We start from the raw sequence: 22,909 nt of genomic DNA, 5'->3' as shown, positions 1-22,909 counted from the left end.
GCGAGAGGTGGACGGAATCCGATCGTTACGGTTAATGTTTTGGGCACGTGCTCACTCGCAAAAGGCTTAAGGTTCGTGGTGAAATGCACTCGATACTTTTTTTCTTTCGTTTCTGCGCTCATTTGTGCATTTTTTTCATTTCTCGGAGATTAGGGCATCCGGAAGCAAACACGATAGGGAACAAAGTGAATTCGAGCGCAAAGGTTGACGGGTGCGATCATACCAGCACTAATGCACCGAATCCCATCAGAACTCCGAAGTTAAGCGTGCTTGGGCGAGAGTAGTACTAGGATGGGTGACCTCCTGGGAAGTCCTCGTGTTGCACCCCTCCTTTTTCAATTTTTTTTGCTGCTCGGGAAATGGCGAGAGGTTGGACGGGAATCCGATCGTTACGGTTAATGTTTTGGGCACGTGCTCACTCGCAAAAGGCTTAAGTTTCGTGGTGAAATGCCATCGATAATTTTTTTCTTTCGTTTCTGCGCTCATTTGTGCATTTTTTTCATTAGCTCTACGGAGAAAAGGGCATCCAGAAGCAACACGATAGGGAACAAAGTGAATTCGAGCGCAAAGGTTGACGGGTACGATCATACCAGCACTAATGCACCGGATCCCATCAGAACTCCGAAGTTAAGCGTGCTTGGGGAGAGTAGTACTAGGATGGGTGACCTCCTGGGAAGTCCTCGTGTTGCACCCCTCCTTTTCAATTTTTTTGCTGCTCGGGAAATGGCAAGAGGTTGGACGGGAATCCGATCGTTACGGTTAATGTTTTGGGCACGTGCTCACTCGCAAAAGGCTTAAGGTTCGTGGTGAAATGCACTCGATACTTTTTTCTTTCGTTTCTGCGCTCATTTGTACATTCTTTTTTTTTTCATTAGCTCTACGGAGGAACAAAGGGAATTCGAGCGCAAAGGTTGACGGGTGCGATCATACCAACACTAATGCACCGGATCCCATCAGAACTCCGAAGTTAAGCGTGCTTGGGCGAGAGTAGTACTAGGATGGGTGACCTCCTGGGAAGTCCTCGTGTTGCACCCCTCCTTTTTCAATTTTTTTTGCTGCTCGGGAAATGGCGAGAGGTTGGACGGGAATCCGATCGTTACGGTTAATGTTTTGGGCTCGTGCGCACTCGCAAAAGGCTTAAGGTTCGTGGTGAAATGCACTCGATACTTTTTTTCTTTCGTTTCTGCGCTCATTTGTTCATTCTTTTTTTTTCATTAGCTCTGCGGAGGAACAAGGTAAATTCGAGCACAAAGGTTGACGGGTGCGATCACACCAGCACTAATGCACCGGATACCATCAGAACTCCGAAGATAAGCGTGCTTGGGCGAGAGTAGTACTAGGATGGGTGACCTCCTGGGAAGTCCTCGTGTTGCACCCCTCCTTTTTCAATTTTTTTTGCTGCTCGGGAAATGGCGAAGGTTGGACGGGAATCCGATCGTTACGGTTAATGTTTTGGGCACGTGCTCACTCGCAAAAGGCTTAAGGTTCGTGGTGAAATGCACTCGATACTTTTTTCTTTCGTTTCTGCGCTCATTTGTGCATTCTTTTTTTTTCATTAGCTCTACGGAGGAACAAAGTGAATTCGAGCGCAAAGGTTGACGGGTGCGATCATACCAGCACTAATGCACCGGATCCCATCAGAACTCCGAAGTTAAGCGTGCTTGGGCGAGAGTAGTACTAGGATGGGTGACCTCCTGGGAAGTCCTCGTGTTGCACCCCTCCTTTTTCAATTTTTTTTGCTGCTCGGGAAATGGCGAAAGGTTGGACGGGAATCCGATCGTTACGGTTAATGTTTTGGGCACGTGCTCACTCGCAAAAGGCTTAAGGTTCGTGGTGAAATGCACTCGATACTTTTTTTCTTTCGTTTCTGCGCTCATTTGTGCATTTTTTTTTATTAGCTCTACGGAGAAGAGGGCATCAGGAAGCAAAACACGATAGGGAATAAGTGGGAATTCGAGCGCAAACCCTGGGAAGTCCTCGTGTTGCACCCCTCCTTTTTCAATTTTTTTGCTGCTCGGGAAATGGCGAAAGGTTGGACGGGAATCCGATCGTTACGGTTAATGTTTTGGGCACGTGCTCACTCGCAAAAGGCTTAAGTTTCGTGGTGAAATGCCCTCGGTAATTTTTTTCTTTCGTTTATGCGCTCATTTGTGCATTTTTTTTCATTAGCTCTACGGAGGAACAAAGTGAATTCGAGCGCAAAGGTTGACGGGTGCGATCATACCAGCACTAATGCACCGGATCCCATCAGAACTCCGAAGTTAAGCGTGCTTGGGCGAGAGTAGTACTAGGATGGGTGACCTCCTGGGAAGTCCTCGTGTTGCACCCCTCCTTTTTCAATTTTTTTTGCTGCTCGGGAAATGGCGAGAGGTTGGACGGGAATCCGATCGTTACGGTTAATGTTTTGGGCACGTGCTCACTCGCAAAAGGCTTAAGTTTCGTGGTGAAATGCACTCGATAATTTTTTCTTTCGTTTCTGCGCTCATTTGTGCATTCTTTTTTTCATTAGCTCTACGGAGGAACAAAGTGAATTCGAGCGCAAAGGTTGACGGGTGCGATCATACCAGCACTAATGCACCGGATCCCATCAGAACTCCGAAGTTAAGCGTGCTTGGGCGAGAGTAGTACTAGGATGGGTGACCTCCTGGGAAGTCCTCGTGTTGCACCCCTCCTTTTTCAATTTTTTTGCTGCTCGGGAAATGGCGAGAGGTTGGACGGGAATCCGATCGTTACGGTTAATGTTTTGGGCACGTGCTCACTCGCAAAAGGCTTAAGTTTCGTGGTGAAATGCACTCGATACTTTTTTTCTTTCGTTTCTGCGCTCATTTGTGCATTTTTTTTTATTAGCTCTACGAGAAGGGCATCGAAGCAAACACGATAGGGAACAAAGTGAATTCGAGCGCAAAGGTTGACGGGTACGATCATACCAGCACTAATGCACCGGATCCCATCAGAACTCCGAAGTTAAGCGTGCTTGGGCGAGAGTAGTACTAGGATGGGTGACCTCCTGGGAAGTCCTCGTGTTGCACCCCTCCTTTTTCAATTTTTTTTGCTGCTCGGGAAATGGCGAAAGGTTGGACGGGAATCCGATCGTTACGGTTAATGTTTTGGGCTCGTGCGCACTCGCAAAAGGCTTAAGGTTCGTGGTGAAATGCACTCGATACTTTTTTTCTTTCGTTTCTGCGCTCATTTGTACATTTTTTTTTTCATTAGCTCTACGGAGGAACAAAGTGAATTCGAGCGCAAAGGTTGACTGGTGCGATCATACCAGCACTAATGCACCGGATCCCATCAGAACTCCGAAGTTAAGCGTGCTTGGGCGAGAGTAGTACTAGGATGGGTGACCTCCTGGGAAGTCCTCGTGTTGCACCCCTCCTTTTCAATTTTTTTTGCTGCTCGGGAAATGGCGAAAGGTTGGACGGGAATCCGATCGTTACGGTTAATGTTTTGGGCTCGTGCTCACTCGCAAAAGGCTTAAGGTTCGTGGTGAAATGCACTCGATACTTTTTTCTTTCGTTTCTGCGCTCATTTGTGCATTTTTTTTTTTTATTAGCTCTACGGAGAAGAGGGCATCCGGAAGCAAACCCGATAGGGATAAATGAATTCGAGCGAAAACCCTGGGAAGTCCTCGTGTTGCACCCCTCCTTTTTCAATTTTTTTTGCTGCTCGGGAAATGGCGAAAGGTTGGACGGGAATCCGATCGTTACGGTTAATGGTTTGGGCACGTGCTCACTCGCAAAGGGCTTAAGGTTCGTGGTGAAATGCCCTCGATAATTTTTTTCTTTCGTTTATGCGCTCATTTGTGCATTTTTTTTTCATTAGCTCTACGGAGGAACAAAGTGAATTCGAGCGCAAAGGTTGACGGGTGCGATCATACCAGCACTAATGCACCGAATCCCATCAGAACTCCAAAGTAAGCGTGCTTGGGGCGAGAGTAGTACTAGGATGGGTGACCTCCTGGGAAGTCCTCGTGTTGCACCCCTCCTTTTTCAATTTTTTTTTGCTCGGGAAAATGGCGAGAGGTTGGACGGGAATCCGATCGTTACGGTTAATGTTTTGGGCACGTGCTCACTCGCAAAAGGCTTAAGTTTCGTGGTGAAATGCCCTCGATAATTTTTTTCTTTCGTTTTGCGCTCATTTGTACATTCTTTTTTTTTTTCATTAGCTCTGCGGAGAATAAAGTGAATTCGAGCGCAAAGGTTGACGGGTGCGATCATACCAACACTAATGCACCGGATCCCAACAGAACTCCGAAGTTAAGCGTGCTTGGGCGAGAGTAGTACTAGGATGGGTGACCTCCTGGGTAGTGCTCGTGTTGCACCCCTCCTTTTTCAATTTTTTTTGCTGCTCGGGAAATGGCGAGAGGTTGGACGGGAATCCGATCGTTACGGTTAATGTTTTGGGCACGTGCTCACTCGCAAAAGGCTTAAGTTTCGTGGTGAAATGCCCTCGATAATTTTTTCTTTCGTTTATGCGCTCATTTGTGCATTTTTTTTTCATTAGCTCTACGGAGAAAAGGGCATCCAGAAGCAAACACGATAGGGAACAAAGTGAATTCGAGCGCAAAGGTGACGGGTACTATCATACCAGCACTAATGCACCGGATCCCATCAGAACTCCGAAGTTAAGCGTGCATGGGCGAGAGAGTAGTACTAGGATGGGTGACCTCCAGGGAAGTCCTCGTGTTGCACCCCTCCTTTTTCATTTTTTTTGCTGCTCGGGAAATGGCGAGAGGCTGGACGGGAATCCGATCGTTACGGTTAATGTTTTGGGCACGTGCTCACTCGCAAAAGGCTTAAGTTTCGTGGTGAAATGCACTCGATACTTTTTTTTTCTTCGTTTCTGCGCTCATTTGTTCATTCTTTTTTTTTCATTAGCTCTACGGAGGAACAAAGTGAATTCGAGCGCAAAAGTTGACGGGTGCGATCATACCAGCACTAATGCACCGGATCCCATCAGAACTCCGAAGTTAAGCGTGCTTGGGCGAGAGTAGTACTAGGATGGGTGACCTCCTGGGAAGTCCTCGTGTTGCACCCTCCTTTTTCAATTTTTTTTGCTGCTCGGGAAATGGCGAAAGGTTGGACGGGAATCCGATCGTTACGGTTAATGTTTTGGGCTCGTGCTCACTCGCAAAAGGCTTAAGGTTCGTGGTGAAATGCACACGATACTTTTTTTCTTTCGTTTCTGCGCTCATTTGTTCATTCTTTTTTTTTCATTAGCTCTACGGAGGAACAAAGTGAATTCGAGCGCAAAAGTTGACGGGTGCGATCATACCAGCACTAATGCACCGGATCCCATCAGAACTCCGAAGTTAAGCGTGCTTGGGCGAGAGTAGTACTAGGATGGGTGACCTCCTGGGAAGTCCTCGTGTTGCACCCCTCCTTTTTCAATTTTTTTTGCTGCTCGGGAAATGGCGAAAGGTTGGACGGGAATCCGATCGTTACGGTTAATGTTTTGGGCTCGTGCTCACTCGCAAAAGGCTTAAGGTTCGTGGTGAAATGCACTCGATACTTTTTTTCTTTCGTTTCTGCGCTCATTTGTGCATTTTTTTTATTAGCTCTACGGAGAAGAGGGCATCCGGAAGCAAACACGATAGGGAATAAAGTGAATTCGAGCGCAAACCCTGGGAAGTCCTCGTGTTGCACCCCTCCTTTTTCAATTTTTTTTGCTGCTCGGGAAATGGCGAAAGGTTGGACGGGAATCCGATCGTTACGGTTAATGTTTTGGGCACGTGCTCACTCGCAAAAGGCTTAAGGTTCGTGGTGAAATGCCCTCGATAATTTTTTTCTTTCGTTTATGCGCTCATCTGTGCATTTTTTTTCATTAGCTCTACGGAGGAACAAAGTGAATTCGAGCGCAAAGGTTGACGGGTGCGATCATACCAGCACTAATGCACCGAATCCCATCAGAACTCCGAAGTTAAGCGTGCTTGGGCGAGAGTAGTACTAGGATGGGTGACCTCCTGGGAAGTCCTCGTGTTTCACCCCTCCTTTTTCAATTTTTTTTGCTGCTCGGGAAATGGCGAGAGGTTGGACGGGAATCCGATCGTTACGGTTAATGTTTTGGGCACGTGCTCACTCGCAAAAGGCTTAAGTTTCGTGGTGAAATGCCCTCGATAATTTTTTTCTTTCGTTTCTGCGCTCATTTGTACATTCTTTTTTTTTTCATTAGCTCTGCGGAGGAATAAAGTGAATTCGAGCGCAAAGGTTGACGGGTGCGATCATACCAACACTAATGCACCGGATCCCAACAGAACTCCGAAGTTAAGCGTGCTTGGGCGAGAGTAGTACTAGGATGGGTGACCTCCTGGGTAGTCCTCGTGTTGCACCCCTCCTTTTTCAATTTTTTTTGCTGCTCGGGAAATGGCGAGAGGTTGGACGGGAATCCGATCGTTACGGTTAATGTTTTGGGCACGTGCTCACTCGCAAAAGGCTTAAGTTTCGTGGTGAAATGCCTCGATAATTTTTTTCTTTCGTTTATGCGCTCATTTGTGCATTTTTTTTTCATTAGCTCTACGGAGAAAAGGGCATCCAGAAGCAAACACGATAGGGAACAAAGTGAATTCGAGCGCAAAGGTTGACGGGTACTATCATACCAGCACTAATGCACCGGATCCCATCAGAACTCCGAAGTTAAGCGTGCATGGGCGAGAGTAGTACTAGGATGGGTGACCTCCAGGGAAGTCCTCGTGTTGCACCCCTCCTTTTTCAATTTTTTTGCTGCTCGGGAAATGGCGAGAGGCTGGACGGGAATCCGATCGTTACGGTTAATGTTTTGGGCACGTGCTCACTCGCAAAAGGCTTAAGTTTCGTGGTGAAATGCACTCGATACTTTTTTTCTTTCGTTTCTGCGCTCATTTGTTCATTCTTTTTTTTTCATTAGCTCTACGGAGGAACAAAGTGAATTCGAGCGCAAAAGTTGACGGGTGCGATCATACCAGCACTAATGCACCGGATCCCATCAGAACTCCGAAGTTAAGCGTGCTTGGGCGAGAGTAGTACTAGGATGGGTGACCTCCTGGGAAGTCCTCGTGTTGCACCCCTCCTTTTTCAATTTTTTTTGCTGCTCGGGAAATGGCGAAAGGTTGGACGGGAATCCGATCGTTACGGTTAATGTTTTGGGCTCGTGCTCACTCGCAAAAGGCTTAAGGTTCGTGGTGAAATGCACACGATACTTTTTTTCTTTCGTTTCTGCGCTCATTTGTTCATTCTTTTTTTTTCATTAGCTCTACGGAGGAACAAAGTGAATTCGAGCGCAAAAGTTGACGGGTGCGATCATACCAGCACTAATGCACCGGATCCCATCAGAACTCCGAAGTTAAGCGTGCTTGGGCGAGAGAGTAGTACTAGGATGGGTGACCTCCTGGGAAGTCCTCGTGTTGCACCCCTCCTTTTTCAATTTTTTTTGCTGCTCGGGAAATGGCGAAAGGTTGGACGGGAATCCGATCGTTACGGTTAATGTTTTGGGCTCGTGCTCACTCGCAAAAGGCTTAAGGTTCGTGGTGAAATGCACTCGATACTTTTTTTCTTTCGTTTCTGCGCTCATTTGTGCATTTTTTTTTTATTAGCTCTACGGAGAAGAGGGCATCCGGAAGCAAACACGATAGGGAATAAAGTGAATTCGAGCGCAAACCCTGGGAAGTCCTCGTGTTGCACCCCTCCTTTTTCAATTTTTTTTGCTGCTCGGGAAATGGCGAAAGGTTGGACGGGAATCCGATCGTTACGGTTAATGTTTTGGGCACGTGCTCACTCGCAAAAGGCTTAAGGTTCGTGGTGAAATGCCCTCGATAATTTTTTTCTTTCGTTTATGCGCTCATCTGTGCATTTTTTTTCATTAGCTCTACGGAGGAACAAAGTGAATTCGAGCGCAAAGGTTGACGGGTGCGATCATACCAGCACTAATGCACCGGATCCCATCAGAACTCCGAAGTTAAGCGTGCATGGGCGAGAGTAGTACTAGGATGGGTGACCTCCAGGGAAGTCCTCGTGTTGCACCCCTCCTTTTTCAATTTTTTTTGCTGCTCGGGAAATGGCGAGAGGTTGGACGGGAATCCGATCGTTACGGTTAATGTTTTGGGCACGTGCTCACTCGCAAAAGGCTTAAGGTTCGTGGTGAAATGCACTCGATACTTTTTTTCTTTCGTTTCTGCGCTCATTTGTACATTCTTTTTTTTTTCATTAGCTCTGCGGAGGAATAAAGTGAATTCGAGCGCAAAGGTTGACGGGTGCGATCATACCAACACTAATGCACCGGATCCCAACAGAACTCCGAAGTTAAGCGTGCTTGGGCGAGAGTAGTACTAGGATGGGTGACCTCCTGGGTAGTCCTCGTGTTGCACCCCTCCTTTTTCAATTTTTTTTGCTGCTCGGGAAATGGCGAGAGGTTGGACGGGAATCCGATCGTTACGGTTAATGTTTTGGGCACGTGCTCACTCGCAAAAGGCTTAAGTTTCGTGGTGAAATGCCCTCGATAATTTTTTTCTTTCGTTTATGCGCTCATTTGTGCATTTTTTTTTCATTAGCTCTACGGAGAAAAGGGCATCCAGAAGCAAACACGATAGGGAACAAAGTGAATTCGAGCGCAAAGGTTGACGGGTACTATCATACCAGCACTAATGCACCGGATCCCATCAGAACTCCGAAGTTAAGCGTGCATGGGCGAGAGTAGTACTAGGATGGGTGACCTCCAGGGAAGTCCTCGTGTTGCACCCCTCCTTTTTCAATTTTTTTTGCTGCTCGGGAAATGGCGAGAGGCTGGACGGGAATCCGATCGTTACGGTTAATGTTTTGGGCACGTGCTCACTCGCAAAAGGCTTAAGTTTCGTGGTGAAATGCACTCGATACTTTTTTTCTTTCGTTTCTGCGCTCATTTGTTCATTCTTTTTTTTTTCATTAGCTCTACGGAGGAACAAAGTGAATTCGAGCGCAAAAGTTGACGGGTGCGATCATACCAGCACTAATGCACCGGATCCCATCAGAACTCCGAAGTTAAGCGTGCTTGGGCGAGAGTAGTACTAGGATGGGTGACCTCCTGGGAAGTCCTCGTGTTGCACCCCTCCTTTTTCAATTTTTTTTGCTGCTCGGGAAATGGCGAAAGGTTGGACGGGAATCCGATCGTTACGGTTAATGTTTTGGGCACGTGCTCACTCGCAAAAGGCTTAAGTTTCGTGGTGAAATGCACTCGATACTTTTTTTCTTTCGTTTCTGCGCTCATTTGTTCATTCTTTTTTTTTTCATTAGCTCTACGGAGGAACAAAGTGAATTCGAGCGCAAAGTCGACGGGTGCGATCATACCAGCACTAATGCACCGGATCCCATCAGAACTCCGAAGTTAAGCGTGCTTGGGCGAGAGTAGTACTAGGATGGGTGACCTCCTGGGAAGTCCTCGTGTTGCACCCCTCCTTTTTCAATTTTTTTTGCTGCTCGGGAAATGGCGAAAGGTTGGACGGGAATCCGATCGTTACGGTTAATGTTTTGGGCTCGTGCTCACTCGCAAAAGGCTTAAGGTTCGTGGTGAAATGCACTCGATACTTTTTTTCTTTCGTTTCTGCGCTCATTTGTGCATTTTTTTTTATTAGCTCTACGGAGAAGAGGGCATCCGGAAGCAAACACGATAGGGAATAAAGTGAATTCGAGCGCAAACCCTGGGAAGTCCTCGTGTTGCACCCCTCCTTTTTCAATTTTTTTTGCTGCTCGGGAAATGGCGAAAGGTTGGACGGGAATCCGATCGTTACGGTTAATGTTTTGGGCACGTGCTCACTCGCAAAAGGCTTAAGGTTCGTGGTGAAATGCCCTCGATAATTTTTTTTCTTTCGTTTATGCGCTCATCTGTGCATTTTTTTTCATTAGCTCTACGGAGGAACAAAGTGAATTCGAGCGCAAAGGTTGACGGGTGCGATCATACCAGCACTAATGCACCGAATCCCATCAGAACTCCGAAGTTAAGCGTGCTTGGGCGAGAGTAGTACTAGGATGGGTGACCTCCTGGGAAGTCCTCGTGTTGCACCCTCCTTTTTCAATTTTTTTTGCTGCTCGGGAAATGGCGAGAGGTTGGACGGGAATCCGATCGTTACGGTTAATGTTTTGGGCACGTGCTCACTCGCAAAAGGCTTAAGTTTCGTGGTGAAATGCCACTCGATAATTTTTTTCTTTCGTTTCTGCGCTCATTTGTACATTCTTTTTTTTTCATTAGCTCTACGGAGGAACAAAGTGAATTCGAGCGCAAAGGTTGACGGGTGCGATCATACCAACACTAATGCACCGGATCCCATCAGAACTCCGAAGTTAAGCGTGCTTGGGCGAGAGTAGTACTAGGATGGGTGACCTCCTGGGTAGTCCTCGTGTTGCACCTCTCCTTTTTAAATTTTTTTGCTGCTCGGGAAATGGCGAGAGGTTGGACGGGAATCCGATCGTTACGGTTAATGTTTTGGGCACGTGCTCACTCGCAAAAGGCTTAAGTTTCGTGGTGAAATGCACTCGATACTTTTTTTCTTTCGTTTCTGCGCTCATTTTTGCATTTTTTTTTCATTAGCTCTACGGAGGAACAAAGTGAATTCGAGCGCAAAGGTTGACGGGTGCGATCATACCAGCACTAATGCACCGGATCCCATCAGAACTCCGAAGTTAAGCGTGCTTGGGCGAGAGTAGTACTAGGATGGGTGACCTCCTGGGAAGTCCTCGTGTTGCACCCCTCCTTTTTCAATTTTTTTTGCTGCTCGGGAAATGGCGAGAGGTTGGACGGGAATCCGATCGTTACGGTTAATGTTTTGGGCACGTGCTCACTCGCAAAAGGCTTAAGTTTCGTGGTGAAATGCACTCGATATTTTTTTCTTTCGTTTCTGCGCTCATTTGTGCATTCTTTTTTTTTTCATTAGCTCTGCGGAGGAACAAAGTGAATTCGAGCGCAAAGGTTGACGGGTGCGATCATACCGGCACTAATGCACCGGATCCCATCAGAACTCCGAAGTTAAGCGTGCTTGGGCGAGAGTAGTACTAGGATGGGTGACCTCCTGGGAAGTCCTCGTGTTGCACCCCTCCTTTTTCAATTTTTTTTGCTGCTCGGGAAATGGCGAGAGGTTGGACGGGAATCCGATCGTTACGGTTAATGTTTTGGGCACGTGCTCACTCGCAAAAGGCTTAAGTTTCGTGGTGAAATGCCCTCGATAATTTTTTTCTTTCGTTTCTGCGCTCATTTGTGCATTTTTCTTTCATTAGCTCTACGGAGAAAAGGGCATCCAGAAGCAAACACGATAGGGAACAAAGTGAATTCGAGCGCAAAGGTTGACGGGTACGATCATACCAGCACTAATGCACCGGATCCCATCAGAACTCCGAAGTTAAGCGTGCTTGGGCGAGAGTAGTACTAGGATGGGTGACCTCCTGGGAAGTCCTCGTGTTGCACCCCTCCTTTTTCAATTTTTTTGCTGCTCGGGAAATGGCGAGAGGTTGGACGGGAATCCGATCGTTACGGTTAATGTTTTGGGCACGTGCTCACTCGCAAAAGGCTTAAGTTTCGTGGTGAAATGCACTCGATACTTTTTTTCTTTCGTTTCTGCGCTCATTTGTCATTCTTTTTTTTTTCATTAGCTCTACGGAGGAACAAAGTGAATTCGAGCGCAAAGGTTGACGGGTGCGATCATACCAGCACTAATGCACCGGATCCCATCAGAACTCCGAAGTTAAGCGTGCTTGGGCGAGAGTAGTACTAGGATGGGTGACCTCCTGGGAAGTCCTCGTGTTGCACCCCTCCTTTTCAATTTTTTTTGCTGCTCGGGAAATGGCGAAAGGTTGGACGGGAATCCGATCGTTACGGTTAATGTTTTGGGCACGTGCTCACTCGCAAAAGGCTTAAGGTTCGTGGTGAAATGCACTCGATACTTTTTTTCTTTCGTTTCTGCGCTCATTTGTTCATTCTTTTTTTTCATTAGCTCTACGGAGGAACAAAGTGAATTCGAGCGCAAAGTTGACGGGTGCGATCATACCAGCACTAATGCACCGGATCCCATCAGAACTCCGAAGTTAAGCGTGCTTGGGCGAGAGTAGTACTAGGATGGGTGACCTCCTGGGAAGTCCTCGTGTTGCACCCCTCCTTTTTCAATTTTTTTTGCTGCTCGGGAAATGGCGAAAGGTTGGACGGGAATCCGATCGTTACGGTTAATGTTTTGGGCTCGTGCTCACTCGCAAAAGGCTTAAGGTTCGTGGTGAAATGCACTCGATACTTTTTTTCTTTCGTTTCTGCGCTCATTTGTGCATTTTTTTTTTATTAGCTCTACGGAGAAGAGGGCATCCGGAAGCAAAACACGATAGGGAAATAAAGTGAATTCGAGCGCAAACCCTGGGAAGTCCTCGTGTTGCACCCCTCCTTTTTCAATTTTTTTGCTGCTCGGGAAATGGCGAAAGGTTGGACGGGAATCCGATCGTTACGGTTAATGTTTTGGGCACGTGCTCACTCGCAAAAGGCTTAAGTTTCGTGGTGAAATGCCCTCGGTAATTTTTTTCTTTCGTTTATGCGCTCATTTGTGCATTTTTTTTCATTAGCTCTACGGAGGAACAAAGTGAATTCGAGCGCAAAGGTTGACGGGTGCGATCATACCAGCACTAATGCACCGGATCCCATCAGAACTCCGAAGTTAAGCGTGCTTGGGCGAGAGTAGTACTAGGATGGGTGACCTCCTGGGAAGTCCTCGTGTTGCACCCCTCCTTTTTCAATTTTTTTTGCTGCTCGGGAAATGGCGAGAGGTTGGACGGGAATCCGATCGTTACGGTTAATGTTTTGGGCACGTGCTCACTCGCAAAAGGCTTAAGTTTCGTGGTGAAATGCACTCGATAATTTTTTTCTTTCGTTTCTGCGCTCATTTGTACATTCTTTTTTTTTCATTAGCTCTAGGAGGAACAAAGTGAATTCGAGCGCAAAGGTTGACGGGTGCGATCATACCAGCACTAATGCACCGGATCCCATCAGAACTCCGAAGTTAAGCGTGCTTGGGCGAGAGTAGTACTAGGATGGGTGACCTCCTGGGAAGTCCTCGTGTTGCACCCCTCCTTTTTCAATTTTTTTTGCTGCTCGGGAAATGGCGAGAGGTTGGACGGGAATCCGATCGTTACGGTTAATGTTTTGGGCACGTGCTCACTCGCAAAAGGCTTAAGGTTCGTGGTGAAATGCACTCGATAATTTTTTTCTTTCGTTTCTGCGCTCATTTGTACATTCTTTTTTTTTTCATTAGCTCTGCGGAGGAATAAAGTGAATTCGAGCGCAAAGGTTGACGGGTGCGATCATACCAACACTAATGCACCGGATCCCATCAGAACTCCGAAGTTAAGCGTGCTTGGGCGAGAGTAGTACTAGGATGGGTGACCTCCTGGGTAGTCCTCGTGTTGCACCTCTCCTTTTTAAATTTTTTTGCTGCTCGGGAAATGGCGAGAGGTTGGACGGGAATCCGATCGTTACGGTTAATGTTTTGGGCACGTGCTCACTCGCAAAAGGCTTAAGTTTCGTGGTGAAATGCCCTCGATAATTTTTTTCTTTCGTTTATGCGCTCATTTGTGCATTTTTTTTTCATTAGCTCTACGGAGAAAAGGGCATCCAGAAGCAAACACGATAGGGAACAAAGTGAATTCGAGCGCAAAGGTTGACGGGTACGATCATACCAGCACTAATGCACCGGATCCCATCAGAACTCCGAAGTTAAGCGTGCTTGGGCGAGAGTAGTACTAGGATGGGTGACCTCCGGGAAGTCCTCGTGTTGCACCCCTCCTTTTTCAATTTTTTTTGCTGCTCGGGAAATGGCGAGAGTTGGACGGGAATCCGATCGTTACGGTTAATGTTTGGGCACGTGCTCACTCGCAAAAGGCTTAAGTTTCGTGGTGAAATGCACTCGATACTTTTTTTCTTTCGTTTCTGCGCTCATTTGTCATTCTTTTTTTTTCATTAGCTCTACGGAGGAACAAAGTGAATTCGAGCGCAAAGGTTGACGGGTGCGATCATACCAGCACTAATGCACCGGATCCCATCAGAACTCCGAAGTTAAGCGTGCTTGGGCGAGAGTAGTACTAGGATGGGTGACCTCCTGGGAAGTCCTCGTGTTGCACCCCTCCTTTTTCAATTTTTTTTGCTGCTCGGGAAATGGCGAAAGGTTGGACGGGAATCCGATCGTTACGGTTAATGTTTTGGGCTCGTGCTCACTCGCAAAAGGCTTAAGGTTCGTGGTGAAATGCACACGATACTTTTTTTCTTTCGTTTCTGCGCTCATTTGTTCATTCTTTTTTTTTTCATTAGCTCTACGGAGGAACAAAGTGAATTCGAGCGCAAAAGTTGACGGGTGCGATCATACCAGCACTAATGCACCGGATCCCATCAGAACTCCGAAGTTAAGCGTGCTTGGGCGAGAGTAGTACTAGGATGGGTGACCTCCTGGGAAGTCCTCGTGTTGCACCCCTCCTTTTTCAATTTTTTTGCTGCTCGGGAAATGGCGAAGGTTGGACGGGAATCCGATCGTTACGGTTAATGTTTTGGGCACGTGCTCACTCGCAAAAGGCTTAAGGTTCGTGGTGAAATGCACTCGATACTTTTTTCTTTCGTTTCTGCGCTCATTTGTGCATTTTTTTTTTATTAGCTCTACGGAGGAGACGAGAAGAGGGCATCGGAAGCAAACACGATAGGGAATAAAGTGAATTCGAGCGCTAAAACCCTGGGAAGTCCTCGTGTTGCACCCCTCCTTTTTCAATTTTTTTTGCTGCTCGGGAAATGGCGAAAGGTTGGACGGGAATCCGATCGTTACGGTTAATGTTTTGGGCACGTGCTCACTCGCAAAAGGCTTAAGGTTCGTGGTGAAATGCACTCGATAATTTTTTTCTTTCGTTTCTGCGCTCATTTGTGCTTTTTTTTTCATTAGCTCTACGGAGGAACAAAGTGAATTCGAGCGCAAAGGTTGACGGGTGCGATCATACCAGCACTAATGCACCGGATCCCATCAGAACTCCGAAGTTAAGCGTGCTTGGGCGAGAGTAGTACTAGGATGGGTGACCTCCTGGGAAGTCCTCGTGTTGCACCCCTCCTTTTTCAATTTTTTTTGCTGCTCGGGAAATGGCGAGAGGTTGGACGGGAATCCGATCGTTACGGTTAATGTTTTGGGCACGTGCTCACTCGCAAAAGGCTTAAGTTTCGTGGTGAAATGCCTCGATAATTTTTTCTTTCGTTTCTGCGCTCATTTGTACATTCTTTTTTTTCATTAGCTCTACGGAGGAACAAAGTGAATTCGAGCGCAAAGGTTGACGGGTGCGATCATACCAGCACTAATGCACCGGATCCCATCAGAACTCCGAAGTTAAGCGTGCTTGGGCGAGAGTAGTACTAGGATGGGTGACCTCCTGGGAAGTCCTCGTGTTGCACCCCTCCTTTTTCAATTTTTTTTGCTGCTCGGGAAATGGCGAGAGGTTGGACGGGAATCCGATCGTTACGGTTAATGTTTTGGGCACGTGCTCACTCGCAAAAGGCTTAAGTTTCGTGGTGAAATGCACTCGATACTTTTTTTCTTTCGTTTCTGCGCTCATTTGTTATTCTTTTTTTTTCATTAGCTCTACGGAGGAACAAAGTGAATTCGAGCGCAAAGTTGACGGGTGCGATCATACCAGCACTAATGCACCGGATCCCATCAGAACTCCGAAGTTAAGCGTGCTTGGGCGAGAGTAGTACTAGGATGGGTGACCTCCTGGGAAGTCCTCGTGTTGCACCCCTCCTTTTTCAATTTTTTTTGCTGCTCGGGAAATGGCGAAAGGTTGGACGGGAATCCGATCGTTACGGTTAATGTTTGGGCTCGTGCTCACTCGCAAAAGGCTTAGGTTCGTGGTGTGAAATGCACTCGATACTTTTTTTCTTTCGTTTCGCGCTCATTTGTTCATTCTTTTTTTTTCATTAGCTCTACGGAGGAACAAAGTGAATTCGAGCGCAAAAGTTGACGGGTGCGATCATACCAGCACTAATGCACCGGATCCCATCAGAACTCCGAAGTTAAGCGTGCTTGGGCGAGAGTAGTACTAGGATGGGTGACCTCCTGGGAAGTCCTCGTGTTGCACCCCTCCTTTTTCAATTTTTTTTGCTGCTCGGGAAATGGCGAAAGGTTGGACGGGAATCCGATCGTTACGGTTAATGTTTTGGGCACGTGCTCACTCGCAAAAGGCTTAAGGTCGTGGTGAAATGCACTCGATACTTTTTTCTTTCGTTTCTGCGCTCATTTGTGCATTTTTTTTTTATTAGCTCTACGGGAGAAGAGGGCGCATCCGGAGCCAAACACGATAGGGAATAAAGTGAATTCGAGCGCAAACCCTGGGAAGTCCTCGTGTTGCACCCCTCCTTTTTCAATTTTTTTTGCTGCTCGGGAAATGGCGAAAGGTTGGACGGGAATCCGATCGTTACGGTTAATGTTTTGGGCACGTGCTCACTCGCAAAAGGCTTAAGGTTCGTGGTGAAATGCCCTCGATAATTTTTTTTCTTTCGTTTATGCGCTCATCTGTGCATTTTTTTTCATTAGCTCTACGGAGGAACAAAGTGAATTCGAGCGCAAAGGTTGACGGGTGCGATCATACCAGCACTAATGCACCGAATCCCATCAGAACTCCGAAGTTAAGCGTGCTTGGGCGAGAGTAGTACTAGGATGGGTGACCTCCTGGGAAGTCCTCGTGTTGCACCCCTCCTTTTTCAATTTTTTTTGCTGCTCGGGAAATGGCGAGAGGTTGGACGGGAATCCGATCGTTACGGTTAATGTTTTGGGCACGTGCTCACTCGCAAAAGGCTTAAGTTTCGTGGTGAAATGCACTCGATACTTTTTTTCTTTCGTTTCTGCGCTCATTTGTACATTCTTTTTTTTTCATTAGCTCTGCGGAGGAATAAAGTGAATTCGAGCGCAAAGGTTGACGGGTGCGATCATACCAACACTAATGCACCGGATCCCATCAGAACTCCGAAGTTAAGCGTGCTTGGGCGAGAGTAGTACTAGGATGGGTGACCTCCTGGGAAGTCCTCGTGTTGCACCCCTCCTTTTTAAATTTTTTTTGCTGCTCGGGAAATGGCGAGAGGTTGGACGGGAATCCGATCGTTACGGTTAATGTTTTGGGCACGTGCTCACTCGCAAAAGGCTTAAGGTTCGTGGTGAAATGCACTCGATAATTTTTTTCTTTCGTTTATGCGCTCATTTGTGCATTTTTCTTTCATTAGCTCTACGGAGAAAAGGGCATCCAGAAGCAAACACGATAGGGAACAAAGTGAATTCGAGCGCAAAGGTTGACGGGTGCGATCATACCAGCACTAATGCACCGGATCCCATCAGAACTCCGAAGTTAAGCGTGCTTGGGCGAGAGTAGTACTAGGATGGGTGACCTCCTGGGAAGTCCTCGTGTTGCACCCCTCCTTTTTCAATTTTTTTTGCTGCTCGGGAAATGGCGAGAGGTTGGACGGGAATCCGATCGTTACGGTTAATGTTTTGGGCACGTGCTCACTCGCAAAAGGCTTAAGGTTCGTGGTGAAATGCACTCGATACTTTTTTTCTTTCGTTTCTGCGCTCATTTGTACATTCTTTTTTTTTCATTAGCTCTACGGAGGAACAAAGTGAATTCGAGCGCAAAGGTTGACGGGTGCGATCATACCAGCACTAATGCACCGGATCCCATCAGAACTCCGAAGTTAAGCGTGCTTGGGCGAGAGTAGTACTAGGATGGGTGACCTCCTGGGAAGTCCTCGTGTTGCACCCCTCCTTTTTCAATTTTTTTTGCTGCTCGGGAAATGGCGAGAGGTTGGACGGGAATCCGATCGTTACGGTTAATGTTTTGGGCACGTGCTCACTCGCAAAAGGCTTAAGTTCGTGGTGAAATGCACTCGATAATTTTTTCTTTCGTTTCTGCGCTCATTTGTGCATTTTTTTTCATTAGCTCTACGGAGAAAAGGCATCCAGAAGCAAACACGATAGGGAACAAAGTGAATTCGAGCGCAAAGGTTGACGGGTGCGATCATACCAGCACTAATGCACCGGATCCCATCAGAACTCCGAAGTTAAGCGTGCTTGGGCGAGAGTAGTACTAGGATGGGTGACCTCCTGGGAAGTCCTCGTGTTGCACCCCTCCTTTTTCAATTTTTTTGCTGCTCGGGAAATGGCGAGAGGTTGGACGGGAATCCGATCGTTACGGTTAATGTTTTGGGCACGTGCTCACTCGCAAAAGGCTTAAGTTTCGTGGTGAAATGCACTCGATACTTTTTTTCTTTCGTTTCTGCGCTCATTTGTCATTTTTTTTTTTCATTAGCTCTACGGAGAAGAACAAAGTGAATTCGAGCGCAAAAGTTGACGGGTGCGATCATACCAGCACTAATGCACCGGATCCCATCAGAACTCCGAAGTTAAGCGTGCTTGGGCGAGAGTAGTACTAGGATGGGTGACCTCCTGGGAAGTCCTCGTGTTGCACCCCTCCTTTTTCAATTTTTTTTGCTGCTCGGGAAATGGCGAAGGTTGGACGGGAATCCGATCGTTACGGTTAATGTTTTGGGCACGTGCTCACTCGCAAAAGGCTTAAGGTTCGTGGTGAAATGCACTCGATACTTTTTTTCTTTCGTTTCTGCGCTCATTTGTGCATTCTTTTTTTTTCATTAGCTCTACGGAGGAACAAAGTGAATTCGAGCGCAAAGGTTGACGGGTGCGATCATACCAGCACTAATGCACCGGATCCCATCAGAACTCCGAAGTTAAGCGTGCTTGGGCGAGAGTAGTACTAGGATGGGTGACCTCCTGGGAAGTCCTCGTGTTGCACCCCTCCTTTTTCAATTTTTTTTGCTGCTCGGGAAATGGCGAAGGTTGGACGGGAATCCGATCGTTACGGTTAATGTTTTGGGCACGTGCTCACTCGCAAAAGGCTTAAGGTTCGTGGTGAAATGCACTCGATACTTTTTTTCTTTCGTTTCTGCGCTCATTTGTGCATTTTTTTTTATTAGCTCTACGGAGGAAGAGGCGCATCCGAAGCAACACGATAGGAATAAAGTGGAATTCGAGCGCAAACTCCTGGGAAGTCCTCGTGTTGCACCCCTCCTTTTTCAATTTTTTTGCTGCTCGGGAAATGGCGAAAGGTTGGAGGAATCCGATCGTTACGGTTAATGTTTTGGGCACGTGCTCACTCGCAAAAGGCTTATGTTTCGTGGTGAAATGCACTCGATATTTTTTTTCTTTCGTTTCTGCGCTCATTTGTGCATTTTTTTTTCATTAGCTCTACGGAGGAACAAAGTGAATTCGAGCGCAAAGGTTGACCGGTGCGATCATACCAGCACTAATGCACCGGATCCCATCAGAACTCCGAAGTTAAGCGTGCATGGGCGAGAGTAGTACTAGGATGGGTGACCTCCAGGGAAGTCCTCGTGTTGCACCCCTCCTTTTTCAATTTTTTTTGCTGCTCGGGAAATGGCGAGAGGTTGGACGGGAATCCGATCGTTACGGTTAATGTTTTGGGCACGTGCTCACTCGCAAAAGGCTTAAGTTTCGTGGTGAAATGCACTCGATATTTTTTTTCTTTCGTTTCTGCGCTCATTTGTGCATTCTTTTTTTTTCATTAGCTCTACGGAGGAACAAAGTGAATTCGAGCGCAAAGGTTGACGGGTGCGATCATACCAGCACTAATGCACCGGATCCCATCAGAACTCCGAAGTTAAGCGTGCTTGGGCGAGAGTAGTACTAGGATGGGTGACCTCCTGGGAAGTCCTCGTGTTGCACCCCTCCTTTTTCAATTTTTTTTGCAGCTCGGGAAATGGCGAGAGGTTGGACGGGAATCCGATCGTTACGGTTAATGTTTTGGGCACGTGCTCACTCGCAAAAGGCTTAAGTTCGTGTGGTGAAATGCACTCGATAATTTTTTTCTTTCGTTTATGCGCTCATTTGTGCATTTTTCTTTCATTAGCTCTACGGAGAAAAGGGCATCCAGAAGCAAACACGATAGGGAACAAAGTGAATTCGAGCGCAAAGGTTGACGGGTACGATCATACCAGCACTAATGCACCGGATCCCATCAGAACTCCGAAGTTAAGCGTGCTTGGGCGAGAGTAGTACTAGGATGGGTGACCTCCTGGGAAGTCCTCGTGTTGCACCCCTCCTTTTTCAATTTTTTTGCTGCTCGGGAAATGGCGAGAGGTTGGACGGGAATCCGATCGTTACGGTTAATGTTTTGGGCACGTGCTCACTCGCAAAAGGCTTAAGTTTCGTGTGGTGAAATGCACTCGATACTTTTTTTCTTTCGTTTCTGCGCTCATTTGTGCATTTTTTTTTTTCATTAGCTCTAGGAGGAAACAAAGTGAATTCGAGCGCAAAGGTTGACGGGTGCGATCATACCAGCACTAATGCACCGGATCCCATCAGAACTCCGAAGTTAAGCGTGCTTGGGCGAGAGTAGTACTAGGATGGGTGACCTCCTGGGAAGTCCTCGTGTTGCACCCCTCCTTTTTCAATTTTTTTTGCTGCTCGGGAAATGGCGAAGGTTGGACGGGAATCCGATCGTTACGGTTAATGTTTTGGGCACGTGCTCACTCGCAAAAGGCTTAAGGTTCGTGGTGAAATGCACTCGATACTTTTTTCTTTCGTTTCTGCGCTCATTTGTGCATTTTTTTTTCATTAGCTCTACGGAGGAACAAAGTGAATTCGAGCGCAAAGGTTGAGGGTGGTGCGATCATACCAGCACTAATGCACCGGATCCCATCAGAACTCCGAAGTTAAGCGTGCTGGGGAGAGAGAGTAGTACTAGGATGGGTGACCTCCTGGGAAGTCCTCGTGTTGCACCCCTCCTTTTTCAATTTTTTTTGCTGCTCGGGAAATGGCGAGAGGTTGGACGGGAATCCGATCGTTACGGTTAATGTTTTGGGCACGTGCTCACTCGCAAAAGGCTTAAGTTTCGTGGTGATGAAATGCACTCGATACTTTTTTTCTTTCGTTTCTGCGCTCATTTGTGCATTCTTTTTTTTCATTAGCTCTACGGAGGAACAAAGTGAATTCGAGCGCAAAAGTTGACGGGTGCGATCATACCAGCACTAATGCACCGGATCCCATCAGAACTCCGAAGTTAAGCGTGCTTGGGCGAGAGTAGTACTAGGATGGGTGACCTCCTGGGAAGTCCTCGTGTTGCACCCCTCCTTTTTCAATTTTTTTTGCTGCTCGGGAAATGGCGAAGGTTGGACGGGAATCCGATCGTTACGGTTAATGTTTGGGCACGTGCTCACTCGCAAAAGGCTTAAGGTTCGTGGTGAAATGCCACTCGATACTTTTTTTCTTTCGTTTCTGCGCTCATTTGTGCTTTTTTTTTTCATTAGCTCTACGGAGGAACAAAGTGAATTCGAGCGCAAAGGTTGACGGGTGCGATCATACCAGCACTAATGCACCGGATCCCATCAGAACTCCGAAGTTAAGCGTGCTTGGGGAGAGTAGTACTAGGATGGGTGACCTCCTGGGAAGTCCTCGTGTTGCACCCCTCCTTTTCAATTTTTTTTGCTGCTCGGGAAATGGCGAAAGGTTGGACGGGAATCCGATCGTTACGGTTAATGTTTTGGGCACGTGCTCACTCGCAAAAGGCTTAAGGTTCGTGGTGAAATGCACTCGATACTTTTTTCTTTCGTTTCTGCGCTCATTTGTGCATTTTTTTTTTCATTAGCTCTACGGAGGAGGAACAAGTGAATTCGAGCGCAAAGGTTGACGGGTGCGATCATACCAGCACTAATGCACCGGATCCCATCAGAACTCCGAAGTTAAGCGTGCTTGGGCGAGAGTAGTACTAGGATGGGTGACCTCCTGGGAAGTCCTCGTGTTGCACCCCTCCTTTTTCAATTTTTTTGCTGCTCGGGAAATGGCGAGAGGTTGGACGGGAATCCGATCGTTACGGTTAATGTTTTGGGCACGTGCTCACTCGCAAAAGGCTTAAGGTTCGTGGTGAAATGCACTCGATACTTTTTTTCTTTCGTTTCTGCGCTCATTTGTGCATTTTTTTTTCATTAGCTCTACGGAGAAGAGGGCATCAGAAGCAAACACGATAGGGAAAAAGTGAATTCGAGCGCAAAGGTTGACGGGTACGATCATACCAGCACTAATGCACCGGATCCCATCAGAACTCCGAAGTTAAGCGTGCTTGGGAGGAGAGTAGTACTAGGATGGGTGACCTCCTGGGAAGTCCTCGTGTTGCACCCCTCCTTTTTCAATTTTTTTGCTGCTCGGGAAATGGCGAGAGGTTGGACGGGAATCCGATCGTTACGGTTAATGTTTTGGGCACGTGCTCACTCGCAAAAGGCTTAAAGTTTGTGGTGAAATGCACTCGATACTTTTTTTCTTTCGTTTTGCGCTCATTTGTGCATTTTTTTTTCATTAGCTCTACGGAGAAAAGGGATCAGAAGCAAACACGATAGGGAACAAAGTGAATTCGAGCGCAAAGGTTGACGGGTACTATCATACCAGCACTAATGCACCGGATCCCATTAGAACTCCGAAGTTAAGCGTGCTTGGGCGAGAGTAGTACTACGATGGGTGACCTCCTGGGAAGTCCTCGTGTTGCACCCCTCCTTTTTCAATTTTTTTTGCTGCTCGGGAAATGGCGAGAGGTTGGACGAGAATCCAATCGTTACGGTTAATGTTTTGGGCACGTGCTCACTCGCAAACGGCTTAAGTTTCGTGGTGAAATGCACTCGATATTTTTTTCTTTCGTTTTGCGCTCATTTGTTCTTTTTTTTTCATTAGCTCTGCGGAGGAACAAAGTGAATTCGAGCGCAAAGGTTGACGGGTGCGATCATACCAGCACTAATGCACCGGATCCCATCAGAACTCCGAAGTAAGCGTGCTTGGGCGAGAGTAGTACTAGGATGGGTGACCTCCTGGGAAGTCCTCGTGTTGCACCCCTCCTTTTTCAATTTTTTT

The 22,909-nt window shown here is 47.1% G+C and overlaps 59 non-coding genes across 59 annotated transcripts; all 59 read left to right on the top strand.

The window, feature by feature from the left end:
* Nucleotides 1-209: 209 nt before the first annotated feature.
* On the top strand, nt 210-328 carry LOC116189965. The gene has a single exon (XR_004152575.1). It is a non-coding gene; the product is annotated as a 5S ribosomal RNA (ribosomal RNA).
* Nucleotides 329-576: 248 nt separating this feature from the next.
* Nucleotides 577-694, top strand: LOC116189914. The gene has a single exon (XR_004152527.1). It is a non-coding gene; the product is annotated as a 5S ribosomal RNA (ribosomal RNA).
* Nucleotides 695-916: 222 nt separating this feature from the next.
* On the top strand, nt 917-1,035 carry LOC116189959. Its single transcript, XR_004152569.1, has one exon. It is a non-coding gene; the product is annotated as a 5S ribosomal RNA (ribosomal RNA).
* A 224-nt stretch (nt 1,036-1,259) lies between these two features.
* On the top strand, nt 1,260-1,378 carry LOC116189902. The gene has a single exon (XR_004152515.1). It is a non-coding gene; the product is annotated as a 5S ribosomal RNA (ribosomal RNA).
* A 222-nt stretch (nt 1,379-1,600) lies between these two features.
* On the top strand, nt 1,601-1,719 carry LOC116189943. Its single transcript, XR_004152553.1, has one exon. It is a non-coding gene; the product is annotated as a 5S ribosomal RNA (ribosomal RNA).
* Nucleotides 1,720-2,210: 491 nt separating this feature from the next.
* On the top strand, nt 2,211-2,329 carry LOC116189942. Its single transcript, XR_004152552.1, has one exon. It is a non-coding gene; the product is annotated as a 5S ribosomal RNA (ribosomal RNA).
* Nucleotides 2,330-2,550: 221 nt separating this feature from the next.
* LOC116189939 lies at nt 2,551-2,669 on the top strand. The gene has a single exon (XR_004152550.1). It is a non-coding gene; the product is annotated as a 5S ribosomal RNA (ribosomal RNA).
* A 244-nt stretch (nt 2,670-2,913) lies between these two features.
* LOC116189962 lies at nt 2,914-3,032 on the top strand. Its single transcript, XR_004152572.1, has one exon. It is a non-coding gene; the product is annotated as a 5S ribosomal RNA (ribosomal RNA).
* A 222-nt stretch (nt 3,033-3,254) lies between these two features.
* On the top strand, nt 3,255-3,373 carry LOC116189954. Its single transcript, XR_004152564.1, has one exon. It is a non-coding gene; the product is annotated as a 5S ribosomal RNA (ribosomal RNA).
* Nucleotides 3,374-3,863: 490 nt separating this feature from the next.
* LOC116189917 lies at nt 3,864-3,982 on the top strand. The gene has a single exon (XR_004152530.1). It is a non-coding gene; the product is annotated as a 5S ribosomal RNA (ribosomal RNA).
* A 223-nt stretch (nt 3,983-4,205) lies between these two features.
* LOC116189911 lies at nt 4,206-4,324 on the top strand. The gene has a single exon (XR_004152524.1). It is a non-coding gene; the product is annotated as a 5S ribosomal RNA (ribosomal RNA).
* Nucleotides 4,325-4,573: 249 nt separating this feature from the next.
* Nucleotides 4,574-4,694, top strand: LOC116189916. Its single transcript, XR_004152529.1, has one exon. It is a non-coding gene; the product is annotated as a 5S ribosomal RNA (ribosomal RNA).
* A 224-nt stretch (nt 4,695-4,918) lies between these two features.
* LOC116189950 lies at nt 4,919-5,037 on the top strand. Its single transcript, XR_004152560.1, has one exon. It is a non-coding gene; the product is annotated as a 5S ribosomal RNA (ribosomal RNA).
* A 223-nt stretch (nt 5,038-5,260) lies between these two features.
* LOC116189938 lies at nt 5,261-5,379 on the top strand. The gene has a single exon (XR_004152549.1). It is a non-coding gene; the product is annotated as a 5S ribosomal RNA (ribosomal RNA).
* Nucleotides 5,380-5,868: 489 nt separating this feature from the next.
* On the top strand, nt 5,869-5,987 carry LOC116189895. Its single transcript, XR_004152508.1, has one exon. It is a non-coding gene; the product is annotated as a 5S ribosomal RNA (ribosomal RNA).
* Nucleotides 5,988-6,212: 225 nt separating this feature from the next.
* On the top strand, nt 6,213-6,331 carry LOC116189909. Its single transcript, XR_004152522.1, has one exon. It is a non-coding gene; the product is annotated as a 5S ribosomal RNA (ribosomal RNA).
* A 250-nt stretch (nt 6,332-6,581) lies between these two features.
* LOC116189906 lies at nt 6,582-6,700 on the top strand. Its single transcript, XR_004152519.1, has one exon. It is a non-coding gene; the product is annotated as a 5S ribosomal RNA (ribosomal RNA).
* Nucleotides 6,701-6,923: 223 nt separating this feature from the next.
* Nucleotides 6,924-7,042, top strand: LOC116189937. The gene has a single exon (XR_004152548.1). It is a non-coding gene; the product is annotated as a 5S ribosomal RNA (ribosomal RNA).
* Nucleotides 7,043-7,266: 224 nt separating this feature from the next.
* Nucleotides 7,267-7,387, top strand: LOC116189968. Its single transcript, XR_004152577.1, has one exon. It is a non-coding gene; the product is annotated as a 5S ribosomal RNA (ribosomal RNA).
* Nucleotides 7,388-7,878: 491 nt separating this feature from the next.
* Nucleotides 7,879-7,997, top strand: LOC116189957. The gene has a single exon (XR_004152567.1). It is a non-coding gene; the product is annotated as a 5S ribosomal RNA (ribosomal RNA).
* Nucleotides 7,998-8,222: 225 nt separating this feature from the next.
* Nucleotides 8,223-8,341, top strand: LOC116189908. Its single transcript, XR_004152521.1, has one exon. It is a non-coding gene; the product is annotated as a 5S ribosomal RNA (ribosomal RNA).
* Nucleotides 8,342-8,592: 251 nt separating this feature from the next.
* On the top strand, nt 8,593-8,711 carry LOC116189905. Its single transcript, XR_004152518.1, has one exon. It is a non-coding gene; the product is annotated as a 5S ribosomal RNA (ribosomal RNA).
* Nucleotides 8,712-8,936: 225 nt separating this feature from the next.
* Nucleotides 8,937-9,055, top strand: LOC116189936. Its single transcript, XR_004152547.1, has one exon. It is a non-coding gene; the product is annotated as a 5S ribosomal RNA (ribosomal RNA).
* A 224-nt stretch (nt 9,056-9,279) lies between these two features.
* Nucleotides 9,280-9,398, top strand: LOC116189935. Its single transcript, XR_004152546.1, has one exon. It is a non-coding gene; the product is annotated as a 5S ribosomal RNA (ribosomal RNA).
* A 491-nt stretch (nt 9,399-9,889) lies between these two features.
* Nucleotides 9,890-10,008, top strand: LOC116189966. Its single transcript, XR_004152576.1, has one exon. It is a non-coding gene; the product is annotated as a 5S ribosomal RNA (ribosomal RNA).
* Nucleotides 10,009-10,232: 224 nt separating this feature from the next.
* On the top strand, nt 10,233-10,351 carry LOC116189901. The gene has a single exon (XR_004152514.1). It is a non-coding gene; the product is annotated as a 5S ribosomal RNA (ribosomal RNA).
* A 220-nt stretch (nt 10,352-10,571) lies between these two features.
* Nucleotides 10,572-10,690, top strand: LOC116189934. Its single transcript, XR_004152545.1, has one exon. It is a non-coding gene; the product is annotated as a 5S ribosomal RNA (ribosomal RNA).
* A 224-nt stretch (nt 10,691-10,914) lies between these two features.
* Nucleotides 10,915-11,033, top strand: LOC116189949. The gene has a single exon (XR_004152559.1). It is a non-coding gene; the product is annotated as a 5S ribosomal RNA (ribosomal RNA).
* A 251-nt stretch (nt 11,034-11,284) lies between these two features.
* Nucleotides 11,285-11,403, top strand: LOC116189961. Its single transcript, XR_004152571.1, has one exon. It is a non-coding gene; the product is annotated as a 5S ribosomal RNA (ribosomal RNA).
* Nucleotides 11,404-11,626: 223 nt separating this feature from the next.
* Nucleotides 11,627-11,745, top strand: LOC116189933. The gene has a single exon (XR_004152544.1). It is a non-coding gene; the product is annotated as a 5S ribosomal RNA (ribosomal RNA).
* A 221-nt stretch (nt 11,746-11,966) lies between these two features.
* On the top strand, nt 11,967-12,085 carry LOC116189932. Its single transcript, XR_004152543.1, has one exon. It is a non-coding gene; the product is annotated as a 5S ribosomal RNA (ribosomal RNA).
* Nucleotides 12,086-12,577: 492 nt separating this feature from the next.
* Nucleotides 12,578-12,696, top strand: LOC116189931. Its single transcript, XR_004152542.1, has one exon. It is a non-coding gene; the product is annotated as a 5S ribosomal RNA (ribosomal RNA).
* Nucleotides 12,697-12,919: 223 nt separating this feature from the next.
* LOC116189930 lies at nt 12,920-13,038 on the top strand. The gene has a single exon (XR_004152541.1). It is a non-coding gene; the product is annotated as a 5S ribosomal RNA (ribosomal RNA).
* Nucleotides 13,039-13,263: 225 nt separating this feature from the next.
* LOC116189900 lies at nt 13,264-13,382 on the top strand. Its single transcript, XR_004152513.1, has one exon. It is a non-coding gene; the product is annotated as a 5S ribosomal RNA (ribosomal RNA).
* A 250-nt stretch (nt 13,383-13,632) lies between these two features.
* LOC116189904 lies at nt 13,633-13,750 on the top strand. Its single transcript, XR_004152517.1, has one exon. It is a non-coding gene; the product is annotated as a 5S ribosomal RNA (ribosomal RNA).
* Nucleotides 13,751-13,971: 221 nt separating this feature from the next.
* Nucleotides 13,972-14,090, top strand: LOC116189928. Its single transcript, XR_004152539.1, has one exon. It is a non-coding gene; the product is annotated as a 5S ribosomal RNA (ribosomal RNA).
* Nucleotides 14,091-14,315: 225 nt separating this feature from the next.
* LOC116189927 lies at nt 14,316-14,434 on the top strand. The gene has a single exon (XR_004152538.1). It is a non-coding gene; the product is annotated as a 5S ribosomal RNA (ribosomal RNA).
* A 497-nt stretch (nt 14,435-14,931) lies between these two features.
* Nucleotides 14,932-15,050, top strand: LOC116189926. Its single transcript, XR_004152537.1, has one exon. It is a non-coding gene; the product is annotated as a 5S ribosomal RNA (ribosomal RNA).
* A 221-nt stretch (nt 15,051-15,271) lies between these two features.
* Nucleotides 15,272-15,390, top strand: LOC116189924. The gene has a single exon (XR_004152536.1). It is a non-coding gene; the product is annotated as a 5S ribosomal RNA (ribosomal RNA).
* A 222-nt stretch (nt 15,391-15,612) lies between these two features.
* On the top strand, nt 15,613-15,731 carry LOC116189923. Its single transcript, XR_004152535.1, has one exon. It is a non-coding gene; the product is annotated as a 5S ribosomal RNA (ribosomal RNA).
* Nucleotides 15,732-15,954: 223 nt separating this feature from the next.
* LOC116189922 lies at nt 15,955-16,073 on the top strand. Its single transcript, XR_004152534.1, has one exon. It is a non-coding gene; the product is annotated as a 5S ribosomal RNA (ribosomal RNA).
* A 493-nt stretch (nt 16,074-16,566) lies between these two features.
* On the top strand, nt 16,567-16,685 carry LOC116189964. Its single transcript, XR_004152574.1, has one exon. It is a non-coding gene; the product is annotated as a 5S ribosomal RNA (ribosomal RNA).
* Nucleotides 16,686-16,909: 224 nt separating this feature from the next.
* Nucleotides 16,910-17,028, top strand: LOC116189958. The gene has a single exon (XR_004152568.1). It is a non-coding gene; the product is annotated as a 5S ribosomal RNA (ribosomal RNA).
* Nucleotides 17,029-17,279: 251 nt separating this feature from the next.
* On the top strand, nt 17,280-17,398 carry LOC116189921. The gene has a single exon (XR_004152533.1). It is a non-coding gene; the product is annotated as a 5S ribosomal RNA (ribosomal RNA).
* Nucleotides 17,399-17,622: 224 nt separating this feature from the next.
* Nucleotides 17,623-17,741, top strand: LOC116189918. The gene has a single exon (XR_004152531.1). It is a non-coding gene; the product is annotated as a 5S ribosomal RNA (ribosomal RNA).
* Nucleotides 17,742-17,988: 247 nt separating this feature from the next.
* On the top strand, nt 17,989-18,107 carry LOC116189907. The gene has a single exon (XR_004152520.1). It is a non-coding gene; the product is annotated as a 5S ribosomal RNA (ribosomal RNA).
* Nucleotides 18,108-18,330: 223 nt separating this feature from the next.
* On the top strand, nt 18,331-18,449 carry LOC116189896. Its single transcript, XR_004152509.1, has one exon. It is a non-coding gene; the product is annotated as a 5S ribosomal RNA (ribosomal RNA).
* A 223-nt stretch (nt 18,450-18,672) lies between these two features.
* LOC116189963 lies at nt 18,673-18,791 on the top strand. The gene has a single exon (XR_004152573.1). It is a non-coding gene; the product is annotated as a 5S ribosomal RNA (ribosomal RNA).
* A 488-nt stretch (nt 18,792-19,279) lies between these two features.
* Nucleotides 19,280-19,398, top strand: LOC116189891. The gene has a single exon (XR_004152504.1). It is a non-coding gene; the product is annotated as a 5S ribosomal RNA (ribosomal RNA).
* A 224-nt stretch (nt 19,399-19,622) lies between these two features.
* LOC116189952 lies at nt 19,623-19,741 on the top strand. Its single transcript, XR_004152562.1, has one exon. It is a non-coding gene; the product is annotated as a 5S ribosomal RNA (ribosomal RNA).
* A 252-nt stretch (nt 19,742-19,993) lies between these two features.
* On the top strand, nt 19,994-20,112 carry LOC116189960. Its single transcript, XR_004152570.1, has one exon. It is a non-coding gene; the product is annotated as a 5S ribosomal RNA (ribosomal RNA).
* Nucleotides 20,113-20,336: 224 nt separating this feature from the next.
* On the top strand, nt 20,337-20,455 carry LOC116189940. Its single transcript, XR_004152551.1, has one exon. It is a non-coding gene; the product is annotated as a 5S ribosomal RNA (ribosomal RNA).
* A 221-nt stretch (nt 20,456-20,676) lies between these two features.
* On the top strand, nt 20,677-20,797 carry LOC116189913. Its single transcript, XR_004152526.1, has one exon. It is a non-coding gene; the product is annotated as a 5S ribosomal RNA (ribosomal RNA).
* A 226-nt stretch (nt 20,798-21,023) lies between these two features.
* LOC116189929 lies at nt 21,024-21,142 on the top strand. Its single transcript, XR_004152540.1, has one exon. It is a non-coding gene; the product is annotated as a 5S ribosomal RNA (ribosomal RNA).
* A 220-nt stretch (nt 21,143-21,362) lies between these two features.
* LOC116189903 lies at nt 21,363-21,480 on the top strand. Its single transcript, XR_004152516.1, has one exon. It is a non-coding gene; the product is annotated as a 5S ribosomal RNA (ribosomal RNA).
* A 222-nt stretch (nt 21,481-21,702) lies between these two features.
* Nucleotides 21,703-21,821, top strand: LOC116189890. Its single transcript, XR_004152503.1, has one exon. It is a non-coding gene; the product is annotated as a 5S ribosomal RNA (ribosomal RNA).
* A 248-nt stretch (nt 21,822-22,069) lies between these two features.
* On the top strand, nt 22,070-22,189 carry LOC116189912. The gene has a single exon (XR_004152525.1). It is a non-coding gene; the product is annotated as a 5S ribosomal RNA (ribosomal RNA).
* Nucleotides 22,190-22,436: 247 nt separating this feature from the next.
* Nucleotides 22,437-22,555, top strand: LOC116189894. The gene has a single exon (XR_004152507.1). It is a non-coding gene; the product is annotated as a 5S ribosomal RNA (ribosomal RNA).
* A 218-nt stretch (nt 22,556-22,773) lies between these two features.
* LOC116189892 lies at nt 22,774-22,891 on the top strand. Its single transcript, XR_004152505.1, has one exon. It is a non-coding gene; the product is annotated as a 5S ribosomal RNA (ribosomal RNA).
* Nucleotides 22,892-22,909: the final 18 nt, after the last annotated feature.

This window comes from Punica granatum, unplaced genomic scaffold (assembly GCF_007655135.1).
Source record: "Punica granatum isolate Tunisia-2019 unplaced genomic scaffold, ASM765513v2 Contig00048, whole genome shotgun sequence".
Classification (NCBI taxonomy): domain Eukaryota; kingdom Viridiplantae; phylum Streptophyta; class Magnoliopsida; order Myrtales; family Lythraceae; genus Punica; species Punica granatum.
The sequence above is the reverse complement of the archived record's forward strand: the minus strand, read 5'-3'. Positions and strand labels throughout refer to the sequence as shown.